Source organism: Leucoraja erinacea, chromosome 4 (assembly GCF_028641065.1).
Source record: "Leucoraja erinacea ecotype New England chromosome 4, Leri_hhj_1, whole genome shotgun sequence".
NCBI lineage: Eukaryota > Metazoa > Chordata > Chondrichthyes > Rajiformes > Rajidae > Leucoraja > Leucoraja erinaceus.
Window position 1 is genome coordinate 48,963,649 of NC_073380.1, and position 13,412 is coordinate 48,977,060.

Here is a 13,412-nt window from a genome sequence, read left to right on the forward strand (position 1 = left end):
TAGTCCTGTCACATCCACTTGTGATCAGTGCTGAATGGTTACACATCCAACAACAGGTAAAGTTCACAAATGTCCTAATTTTACTTCGGAGTCACGTGAGTGACTACGTGAAGAACACGCCAGGACGCATGCGTGTCATATCGCTTCACGCATTGCGAAACGACAGGCGGGGTGGAGCGTTCCCCCGCAGCGGTAATTTTGAAAGCGAGACCGACAACAGGTAAGTGGATTACTCTGTGGTCGTTTTTTGTTTCCCGCGCTGTTTTTTACAGGGGGAAACTGGACAGAAATAGAGTCCACAAGGGCTGCGTCTAAAGCTGGCTGGGGAGGACCGCGGAGTTGCGGGCAGCCAGCAGCAGCTGAAGGCACCAGCATCACCGTGAGTGGGATCAGCTGTGCCCGACTTGACACCTGCGCCGGCCAGATCAACACCACGGCCGGGCGGGAAGACTATGCGGAGGGAGCGTTCCACCGCAGCGGCAAGTTTAAACCGAGACCGATAGGTAAGGGAATTACTCTGCGGTCGTTTTTTGTTTCCCGTGCTGTTTTTCACAGGAGAAACTATGGACAAGAGTCCACAAGGGCTGCACTGGCTGGGAAGAACCGTGGAGTTGCGGGCAGCTGGCAGCGACTGATGGCACCAGATCACCGTGAGTGGGATCAGCTGTGCCCGACTTGGCACCCCCGCTGGCCAGATCAACACCACGGCCGGGCGGGAAGGCTATACGGAACAGAGCCGTTGACTCTGACAAGTCGGACTGCAAGAAATGCCGCGGGGACCAACGTTGCTGGGGCCAAATGGAGCGGCTTATGGAGCAGATGCTCCAATGTGACAGACTCCGGGAGATGGAGTCTAGTCACCATGGGTTATACAAAACACCCACAGTGCAACTCCCTCATCAGAGGGGAGTACTGAGGGTCAATTCTGGGCTGACCCTGAAGAGGGGTTTGCTGAACAAACAACAAGTGTGCAGGGGGTGCAGGAAGGAGAAAGAAGGAGCTCAATGAGAGGTCCTCCTACACTGAAAAACAGCACCCTCACGCACCCACCAGCAGAGCAAGACAATCAGAAGCTGGTGAAAGCTCAAAGGCCGGACATACAGGACAGCGGTCTTTTTTAGGCCATGGCCCAGACCGGTCTTCTTGGAAAATGCGCAAACCCCAAACCCCAATCCCAAACCCAGACACCGGCGCCTCAACCTCCTCGAAGACTACACAGCAAGGAGTAAACTTTCCACTGGTAACCATGGAGGTAGGTGGGTCTGGTCCCTTACAAATTATAGGTGGATAATACACACATCGGTGGAGATTACACTTCTTTTGGGAGGCATGGAGTGCATTAACAACAGACACTTATATCCTAAACAGTATCCAGGGTTATACCATTGAATTTGTGCATAAAAATAGCCCCCCAGTTCAGCATGTACCGAACCGAACGTTCGTACTTTCACAAAAATAAAAATTGGAAGCACATGCTGAACTGGTGAGACTCCACGCTAAGGGGGTTATTGAAAAAAGATGGTGGTTGTCGCCTCATCATAGATTTGACCAAATTGAATGCATTTGTGCAGTATATTCATTTCAAAATGGAAACCTTTGTTACTGCCAAACAATTGATTTCCACCGGCTACTTCATGGCCAGCATCGACCTAAAAGATGCCTATATTCAGTGCCTATATGGACTGATCACAGACGTTATTTAAAATTCAACTGGATGGGGGCAGCTCTGGCAGTATAGAGCTCTACCAAATGGATTAACATCAGCCCCAGGCTGTTTACAAAAATTTTGAAGCCAGCCCTAGCGTTTCTTCGGAAACAAAAACATATGATCATGGCCTGTAGATCAGTGCATGTTCCTTTAACATAGTGACCTCACCACTACTAACCACTCCCCATTGTCTCTCGTATAATTGTAAGGTCCCCACCTCCAGCTCGCTCTCTAGCTCCAGTGATGACCACGGACAGCTATTGCATAGTGTGTGTTAGTGATTGTAATAAACCATTAGTAAAAGACTCTGTGTAGGAATCAAGTCATTTTACATGGCCTATCTAGATGACATATTGATTGTGGGCTAAACTGTGGAATTAGCCAAACTACTAGCTGTATCAGCCACCAAACAATTGTTTGAGAAACTGGGGTTTATCATCCATCCAGTTAAATCTAAACTAACGCCTTCCAACCATAATGGATTATTTGGGGTTCACTATTGACTCAGTCCACTTGTCGGTGACTTTACCAAAGGACAAGGCTACAGTCTTAATTAAGGCCTGCAACAACCTCATTGACATCAGTGAACCATCTATCAGATTGGTAGCAAGGGTAATTGGCAAAGAAGTGGCTGCTTTTCCAGCCACACAATTTGGACATTTGTATTATCAAAATTTACAAAGGGCAAAAATACAAGCACTCAAAATTAATGCTGGTCATTTCGACAGACCAATGACGCTACCAATCAAAGCAATTATTGGGGGAATTAAAATGGCGGAGGGATAACATTTCGGCATTGTTCCAGCCCTACCATTATCAGCAACACCTCAGTGGTGCTATAAACTGATGCCAGTGCACTTGGTTGGGGTGCTACCAATCCCATCTCCAGCTGCGGAGGTAGATGGAATGCACAGGAGGCATCATTACTACAGACACTTGGCATAAACTACCTTGAAATATTGGGTGCGTTCTATTGGTATTTTGGTAGTGCCCGATTGGCCTAATCAACCCTGGTTCCCTGTGATACTCGACATGGTCTTAGAACCATGTATCACCATCCTGAAACGACCAGATTTGTTGGTTCATCCCGTAACTGGGGATAGCCATCCATGTCATAATACGACAAACTTATTAATTTGTAGAGTTTAAAGAAACCTCTACTGGAACTGGGACTGACGGACCGAACATTGAACATTATCTCAGTGGCTCACAGGCAGTCCACCAAAAAATAATATCTGGTATACATCAGGAAATGAGAGATATATTGTCACAGAAACAACATCACTTACAGCTCGATGAACATAACTTCTGTTCTGGAATTCCTGGCAGGCCTCCATTATGATGAGGGGCTCAGTTACAGTGCCATTAACTGCGCCAGAAGTGCCCTTTCAGCATATCTATGGCCAGGATCAGAGCATCATTCTGTTGGGACTCACCCCCTGGTAACCAAACTTATGAGGGGAATTTTTAATATCAATCCCCCAAGAACCAGGTACTCTCAAATATGGGATGTGAGTATTGTCCTAACGTTGCTAAGGAACTGGTCTCCAGCAACAGCTCTGTCCCTGCAAAAACTGACGCATAAAACAGTCATGCTGATGGCTTTGGTCACAGTACAAAGGGTACAGTCTTTACATGTTAAGGCTGGACAATATGACTTCTTCAACAAGAAATATACCTTTTCATATTCACGAATTAGTCAAACAGAACAGACCGGGACCATCAGGCCTCAAAATAGAATATAGGGCTTACCCTATAGATGATCGTCTCTGTATAATAAGACATTTATTGTTATATATGGAGAACACCAAAAACATCAGAGGCGATGAGATGGCACTACTAATCAGCCACAAGCAACCCCACAAAAATGTGTCGGTTCAAACTTTTCCAGATGGCTGAAACAGGTTTTAACAGCAGCTGGAGTGGATATTAACATATTCAAATCTCATTCCGCCAGGGTGGCAGCTACATCGGCAGCTCTGGAGTTGGACGTACCGATGGACCATATCCTGGAGACAGCAGGATAGTCAAGGGAAAAAATGTTCCAACAATTCTACTATAAACCAGTGGTTAAACCTGGAACTTTTGAAGAATCAATTTTAAGTTCTGTAATATGATATCACCCCATGAAATAGGGGCTATAATTTGTTGTTAATAACTTTATAAAGGATTTCAATGTCACATTTCATGTTTAAACATGTTAACACAATTCCTCCCTTAGTCAATTAAGGCAGATGTGATGCATGGACTCGTTTCCACGGCATGAAATCACAGAGCTTTGAAATCTTCACGTAGTCACTCACGTGACTCCGAAGTAAAATAGTAAGATTAAACGAGAACTTACCAGTTCAAAGTTTGATCATTATTTTATGAGGAGTAACGTTGAGGGATTACGTGCCCTCCGCTCCCACCCTTGATCATAAAGTTCAACTGTTATCCTCTTCTCTAATCTTACTATGTTCAGTCATTACTGTTATCTGTGATTTCACACTGCTGCTTTGAAGAATGACATGCATGTGTCCTGGCGGGTTCTTCACGTAATCCCTCAACGTTACTCCTCATAAAATAATGATCAAACTTCGAACTGGTAAGTTCTCGTTTAATCTTACTATTCTCAATCATTGTAGAGGTATTGCATTTTGGGAAGTCTACACAGTAAATGGTAGGGCTCTGGAGAGTGTTGTAGAGCAGAGGGATCTAGGTGTGCAGGTGCATGGTTCCTTGAAGGTGGGGTCGCAGGTAGATAGGGTGATCAAAAAGCATTTGGCACATTGGCCTTCATCCATCATTATATTGAGTATAGAAGTTGGGAGGTCATGTTGCAGTCGTATAAGATGTTGATGAGGCTGGAAAGGGTTTAGAGAAGATTTACAAGGATGTTGCCAGGGCTAGAGGGTCTGAGCTATAGGGAGAGGTTGAATAGGCTGGTATTCCTTGGAGCGCAGGAGGATGAGGGTGCTTAAAGTAGAAATGAAAAACATTTCTACTTTACAACTGGAGCTCAATGCTCTTAAGACCGTGGAATTGATTGTTGACTTTAGGAGAGCTCCCACTCCCCTCACCCCACTCACCATCAACAACACCACAGTAACATCTGTGGAATCTTCTAAGTTCCTGGGAGCCATCATCTCCAAGGGCCTTAAATGGAGGGCCACCATCGACTCAATAGACAATAGACAATAGACAGTAGGTGCAGGAGTAGGCCATTCAGCCCTTCGAGCCAGCATTGCCATTCAATGTTATTATGGCTGATCATCCCCAATCAGTACCCCGTTCCTGCCTTCTCCCCATATCCCCTGACTCCGCTATTTTTAAGAGCCCTATCTAGCTCTCTCTTAAAAGCATCCAGAGAACCTGCCTCCACTGCCCTCTGAGGCAGAGCATTCCACAGACTCACCACTCTCTGTGAGAAAAAGTGTTCCCTCGTCTCCGTTCTAAATGGCTTACTCCTTATTCTTAAACTGTGGCCCCTGGTTCTGGTCTCCCCCAACATCGGGAACATGTTTCCAGCCGCTAGCGTGTCCAAGCCCTTAACAATCTTAGATGTTTCAATGAGAGCCCCTCTCATCCTTCTAAACTCCAGAGTGTACAAGCCCAGCTGCTCCATTCTCTCAGCATATGACAGTCCCGCCATTCCGGGAATTAACCTTGTATACCTACGCTGCACTGCCTCTAGAGCAAGAATGTCCTTCCTAAAATTAGGGGACCAAAACTGCACACAATACTCCAGGTGTGGTCTCACTAGGGCTCTGTACAACTGCAGAAGGACCTCTTTGCTCCTATATTCAATTCCTCTTGTTATAAAGGCCAACATGCCATTCGCTTTCTTCACTGCCTGCTGTACCTGCATGCTTACTTTCATAGACTGATGTACAAGGACCCCCAAATCCCATTGTACTTCCCTTTTCCAACTTGACGCCATTTAGATAGTAATCTGCCTTCCTGTTTTTGCTACCAAAGTGGATAACCTCACATTTATCCACATTAAACTTCATCTGCCCACTCCCCCAACCTGTCCTACTCACCCTGCATTCTCATAGCATTCTCCTCACAGTTCACACTCCCACCCAGCTTTGTGTCATCTGCAAATTTCCTAATGTTACTGAACCCCTTCATCCAAATCATTGAAGTATATTGTAAATAGTTGCGGTCCCAGCAGCGAGCATCACTCCCTGCCATTCTGAAATAGACCCGTTAATCCCTACTCTTTGTTTCCTGTCTGCCAACCACTTCTCTATCCATGTTAGCACTCTACCCCCAATACCATGTGCCCTAATATTGCCGACTAATCTCCTATGTGGGACCTTATCAAGTGCTTTCTGAAAGTCCAGGTACATTACATCCACTGGCTCTCCCATGTCCATTTTCCTAGTTACATCTTCAAAAAATTCCAGAAGATTAGTCAAGCATGATTTCTCCTTCATAAATCCATGCTGACTCAGACCAATCCTGTTATTGCTATCCAAATGTTCGGCTATCTCATCTTTTATAATTGACTCCAGCAATTTTCCCACCACCGATATCAGGCTAACTGGTCTATAATTCCCTGTTTTCTCTCTCCAGCCTTTCTTACTGAGAAGCGCCTCTACTTCCTGAGAAGACTATGGAGAGTCGGTTTGTCAAGGAGGACTCTCTCTAACCTCTACAGGTGCACAGTAGAGAGCATGCTGACCGGTTGCATCGTGACTTGGTACGGCAACTTGAGCGCCCTGGAGAAGAAAAGACTACAAAAAGTAGTAAACACTGCCCAGTCCATCATCGGCTCTGACCTCCCTTCCATCGAGGGGATTTATCGCAGTCGCTGCCTCAAAAAGGCTGGAAGTATCATCAAAGATCCACACCATCCTGGCCACACACTCATCTCCCTGCTACCTTCAGGTAGAAGGTACAGGAGCCTGAAGACTGCAACGGCCAGGTTCAGGAATAGCTACTTCCCCACAGCCATCAGGCTATTAAACCTGGCTTGGACAAAACTCTAATTATTAATAACCAATCATCTGTTATTTACACTTCATCATTTTATTTATTCATGTGTGTATAATATTATAGTATATGGACACATTGATTTGTTTTGTAGTAAATGCCTACTATGTTCTGTGTGCTGAAGCAAAACAAGAATTCCATTGTCCCATCAGGGACACATGACAATAAACTCACTTGAACTTGAACTTGAACTTAAAAAGTGGGATAACATTAGCTACCCTTCAATCCACAGGAATTGATCTTGCGTCTATAGAACATTGGAAATTTATCACCAATGCATCCATGATTTCTAGAGCCACTTCCTTAAGTACCCTGGGATGCAGACCATCAGGCCCTGGGGATTTATCAGCCGACAGTCCCATCAGTCTATCCAACACCATTTCCTGCCTAATGTGAATTTCCTTCAGTTCCTCCGTCACCTCAGATCCTCTGGCTACTACTATATCCGGAACATTGTTTGTGTCCTCCTTAGTGAAGAGAGATCCAAAGTACCTGTTCAACTCATCTGCCATTTCCTTGTTCCCCATAATAAATTCACCTTTTTCGGTCTCCAAGTGTCCAACTTTGGTTTTAACTATTTTTTCCACTTCACATACCTAAAGAAGCTTTTACTGTCCTGCTTTATATTCTTGGCTAGCTTACCTCATCTTTTCTCCCCATATTGTCTTTTTTGACTCCACAAGCACAACAGAGGATGTACTTCCTATGGCAGCTGAGGAAGCACAATCTGCCACAGGCAATGTTGGTCCAATTCTATACGGCCATCGTAGAGTCTGTCCTCACCTTCTCCATCATGATCTGGTTTGGCTTAGCCACCAAGCACGACATCTGGAGGCTGCAGAGAATCGTCCGATTAACTGAGAAGGTTATTGGCTGCAACCTTCCCTCCATTGAAGAACTGTACACTGCAAGGGCCAGGAAGCGAGTGGGTAAGATCATCTCTGACCCCTCTCACCCTGGCCACAAACTCTTTGAATCACTTCCCTCTGGAAGGCAACTCCAGACTGTCAAAGCTGCCACAGCCAGACATAAAAACAGCTTTTTTTACTACGAGTAGTAACTCAATAACCAAAAATTTGTAGCCTCATTTTGCACTGGTATTTTATTTAATTCACATCTTTAATTGATAATATTTTATTATTAATGTTTAATGTTTTATGTGTCATTCCTAGCTGTCACTGTATATCATGTTGTCACTTGCGGGTGGAGCACCAAGGAAATTCTTTATATTTGAATACTTGGCCAATAAACTTATTCATTCATAAAATCATGAGAGGAATATATCGGGTAGATACACTCTTGCCCAGAATAGGTAAATCGAGGGCCAGAGGACATATGTTTAAGGTGAAGGGACAAAGATTTAATAGGAATCTGAGGGGTAACTTTTTCACACAAACTGTGGTGGGTTTATGGAACAGAGGATATAGTTGAGGCAAGGATTATCCCAACATTTAAGAAACAGTAAATGGATAGAACAGGTTTGGAGGGATATGGGCCAAAGGTGGGTAGGTGGGACGAGTGTAGCTGGGACATGTTGACCGGCGTGGGCAAGTTGGGCAGAAGGATCTGTTTCCACACTGTATGACTCTATGACTCTTTGACCTAGAAATTAGATGCAAAGCATGAAATGTGCATAAATTCATTAGTGCATAAGTTGTAGGAGCTGAATTAGACCTTTGGCTTATCAAGTTTACTTCGCCATTCCACCATGGCTGATCAATCTTTCCCTCTCAACCCATAAGTTAACATATGATGAGCGTTTGACGGCACTGGGCCTGTACTCACTGGAGTTTAGAAGAATGTGGAGGGGCCTCTTGAAACGTACAGAATAGTGAAAGGCTTGGATGTTTCCACTAGTGGAAGAATTTCAGACTAGAGATCAAAGTCTCAGAATTAAAGGACATTCTTTTAGGAAGGAGATGAGGAGGAATTTATTTTGTCAGAGGGTGGTGAATCTGTGGAATTCTTTGCCACAGAAGGCTATGCAGGCCAAGTCAGTGGATATATTTAGGGCAGAGATAGATTCTTGGTTACCACGGGTGTCAGAGGTTATGGGGAGAAAGCAGGAGAAAAGGGTTTGGAGGGATAGATAGATCAGCCATGATTGGATTTTATTGCATTTATTGTGACATTATGAGATATATTGGATGGTGTCAGGAAACAGCACCATATCCATATCATGCACATCTCATATATGAATCATATTCATAATAATGCTAAATATTATGAATTTACTAAATGTTACCTTTGTTTTTGTGTATTGTTGTGTGTACATACTGAAGGAGGAGTTAAGTTAAACGTTGCTACAGAGCTCGTTGAGTTTAAACACGTAATGAAAGTTATGGAAACTTTGTGTGCGTTTCAATAAGTGATCTGTCAGAGGTGATGGTTTGCCATGGAATTTGATGTCAGCCTCTGAAGGCCATCAGGAAGTATTTTTGAAACTGTCTCATGGAAGCAATTTTTGCCTGTGTTAATAAAAGAGCCTTACAATAGTTGACTTTGCAGCTATGAGGAGGTGGTGAGATCAAGGACAAATTGTCATTGTTCAACACTGATGGAGTATGATGTAGTCAGAGCTGTTTTCACTCTTTTCATCTTCACCTTCAGTAACAATGAAGATTTTTTTGAATGGCATTCCTCTTTATAAAACAAATATAGAAGTGAGCCTGTGCATTCAAAAACCTCAGACAATATAGATAATTGATTTATTGTTCATGTATTAAAAGCTAAAATCATGCAACATGCCTTGTCTGTATTTTTGCTCAACATTTCATGCAATATTTACAGAAAGAAAAATTTGCGGTTTGCCGACCACAACATATTGGAGACAATGAGAGTCACGTTGTTTTTCCTGGGGTTCGTAGGTTGAAATATGCTGCAGCCCTGGTGTGGTGTGGATGCTGTAACTCAGAGGAATTGCCACTTGCAGTGGGTTGAGTGGCTTTGCAGAGGATCATAAGATCATAAGATATGGGGGTATAGGGAGAAAGCTGGAACGAGGTACTGATTTTGGATTATCAGCCATGATCATATTGAAGTCAACTATTTTCTATGTTTCTAAGATCAGAAGTGACAGGAGTAGAATTAGGCTACTCGGCCCATCAAGTCTACTCTGCCATTCAATCACGTTTGACCTATCTCTCCCTCCTAACCCCATTCTCCTGCCTTCTCCCTATAACCTCTGACACTTTATGAAAGTTATGATGCACCATGACAGTGAGCGGGGGAGTGGGTTCATTTTGGAAGAGAGATAGTACTCAGCAATAGAGGGTGGGGACAAGCCAGGAGGCACTTGAACTTAAAAAAAATCAAATAATAATTTATTCAAAGTAAAATAAAATTTCAAAACAAGAGCTGTGCAAATATTCTTCTGACATTTTCAGAGGACATGCATTCGTTTGCATTGACTTGGAATGTTCACAAATACTTCCTATCTAGGACATGGATAGGACTGGTTTGGAGCTATATGGACCAAATGCTGGCAGTTGGGACTGGTGTAGCTCAGACATGTTAGACGGTGTGGGCAAGTTGAGCTGAAGGGTCTGTTTCCACACTGATTCACTCTATGACCCTAGACTGTGGTCCTCCCCCACAGAGTCTTGACATTGCCTGCACCAAGCTTCAGTGCTTCCCTCAGCACATACTCCTACATTCTGGAGCGGGCCAGTCGGCAGCATTACCTGACGGACATCCAGCTCTGCTGGGAAGTCAACAAGGTTTGGGTAGGCCAAAGAGCGTCCTTCACCGATTTGATCACCTTCCAGCAGAACTTGACATCAATCCCTGAATGTGTCCCTGGCAATATTCCATGAATCAGAGACTACTCTGTTACAGAGCTGTTTGAGATAAACCATGATAAGGTCCCTTGCAACATTCAGGAGGCACCTGAACTAGATGGGTGGAGATTTGCTAGTGCTAATTGAATCGAAAGATACAGCAAGGAAGCAGGCCCTTCAGCCCACTGAGTCCATGCCGACCATTACCTGATCACACTAATTCTATGGCATCCCACATTTGCATTCTTTCCCTACACACTAGGGGAACTTACAGAGGCCAATTAATCTACAAACCGGCACTGCTTTGGGATGTGGGTGGAAACTGGAGTACCCAGAGGAAACTAATGCAGTCGCAGGGGGAATGTGCAAACTCCACACAGACAGCACACGAGGTTGGGATTGAACCCGGGTCTTCGGCGCTGTGTGAGACAGCAAGTCTGCCAGGCATGCCAGTACGCCACCACTTGGATGCAGTTAAACACGATTGGCAGGGGGAGAGCTGAAGGAGATGGATAAAGTTGGGGGCAAATACTGTAGTCAAGGAAGGCACGATTACCAGACAGGATGGGCAGGAGAATGACAAAGAGAGAGGAAAGATCAATGGTTTAAACTTTAGTTATTTTAATGCTAGAAGCTTAACTGATGAGGCGATGAACTCAGGATGTGGATTAGCCTGGGAGGCTGGGATGTAATAGCCATTGTGGATTAGCCTGGGAGACTGGGATGTAATAGCAGATGGCGCAATGGGCTAAGTGTTCGGCTGGCGACCGGAAGGTAGCCGGTTCGAATCCCGCTTGGAGTACATACTGTCGTTGTGTCCTTGGGCAAGACACTTCACCCACCTTTGCCTGCGTGTGAATGTGTGTGAGTGATTGGTGGTAGTCGGAGGGGCCGTAGGCGCAGATTAGCAGCCACGCTTCCGTCAGTCTGCCCCAGGGCAGCTGTGGCTACAGATGTAGCTCACCACCACCGAATGTGACTGAGGAGTGAATGAATAATGCGATGTAAAGTGCCTTGAGTATCTAGAAAGGCGCTATATAAATCCCATCCATTATTATTATTACAGAAACATGGCCGAGTGAGGACTGCTGCACTGGCAGCTCAATGTTGCAGGGTACAGATGCTCTAGGCATGATTGAGATGGATGATAGAAGAGTGGGGGTTGCCTTTCTGATTAAGGAGGACAGAACTACAGTTGTCAAAGAGGATATTCCTGGGGGATCGCCCATTGAAGCTTGTGTAGAACAGATTATCAACTTTTAATTATCTTATTATCAACATGTTCCACCCTGCATTTGAGCCACACTGACATTAGTGTCAGGAGACCTCAAAAGGTACCCTGTGGCAGCAAAGAAAAGTGGACCATCACCGGCAAGAAGAGGGGAAGAAAAATGAATGGACAATGTAAGGGAAGGGGATTGGGTAAGCAACTGGCTCAAGAGTCAAGAATCAAGAGTGTTTTATTGTCACATGTTCCACGTGGGACAATTAAATTCTTACTTGCTGCAGCACAACAGAATATGTGAATATGTAAATATCGTATATAACGGGGGAAGAGAAAAAAGAGTTCAATAAATAACAAATGTAGTGCAGTAATACTTTGCAGTTCAGAGCTCAGAGCTTATTTGTGTTTACTAGCCTGATGGTTGTAGGGAAGGGGCTATTCCTGGACCTGGACGTCACAGTTTTCAGGCTCCTGTACCATCTTCCTGATGGCAATGGTGAAATGAGTATGTGGCCAGGATGGTGTGCTCCAACAACAGGTTTAGGTTTATGATTATGCAGGAAGGATCTGCAGATGCTGCTTTAAACCAAAGGTAGACCTAAAAAAACTGGAGCAATTCAGTGGGTCAGACAGCATCTCTGGAGAAAAAGAATAGGTGATGCTTTGGTCTGAAGAAGGATGTAGGGAAAAAAGATGTTCCGGAGTCTGGTGGTGGATGGGTAGCAAAGTAGACAACATGATAGGAGATGAAAACTCTCACTATAACTGGGAATATATAGCTTATTATGATAAGGGGGATAAAATGCCTTTGTGGCTTGGGGGTGGGGAGGGAATGAATTGAGTGTGCCAAAGTTTTAAGTTTCATGTGCATGCTCCGGTATCCCTGGGAAACGTCTTCTATTTTGCACTGTGCGATTGTTGCTTTGCAGATGACAATAAAGGTTGATTGATTGAATTGTTGAATGATTTTTGCACTGTACAACCCCTGTTGCTTTTGGCCCAAGTGGGACAATAAAGGTGGGTTGATTGATTGAGTTGATTGATTGATTGATTGATAAGGGGAGAGGCAAAGCAGCCCTGCCTTTGAGGTCCAGGTGGGGGTGGCCGAGGCCAACGGGCAGGGGGGGCCGAGGCCGAGGCCAGCGAGTGGGGCGGGGCCGAGGCCAGCGAGTGGGGCGGAGCAGAGGCCAACGAGTGGGGCGGAGCAGAGGCCAACGAGCAGGGCGGGGCCGAGGCCAGCGAGTGGGGCGGGGCTGAGGTCAATGAGTGGGGCGGAGCAGAGGAGTCGATGTTGAGTCAACCTCAAGCAGGGCAAAAGTGATGGTTGGGGAGCTGTTGTTTTGAAATGAGGCCCCCCCCCCGACGCCACAGGAAGGAGGTGAAATATTATGTTTCACTCTACCGTTGGCGGGAGGGGGGTCGTTGTGACGGCACTGGAAGCTGGTGTATTAAAAGGCGGTTTTGGGTTTCCATTGTGATTGGATGTCTGTGAGTGGCAATGTGACCATCATTTGAATCTGGTGGAAAAAGGCTCTCTGTGAGAGGCAGTTTTTGCCTTTTTTTTTAACTTTGATGATTCCTAACTTTGGAAATATGGGTAGGAATGCGATGGGAAGATGTTTATCGCCATCAAAGGGAAAATATGAAGAAGATAGGAATTAACCAGATTGACACACACACACACACACACACACACACACACACAAACACACACACA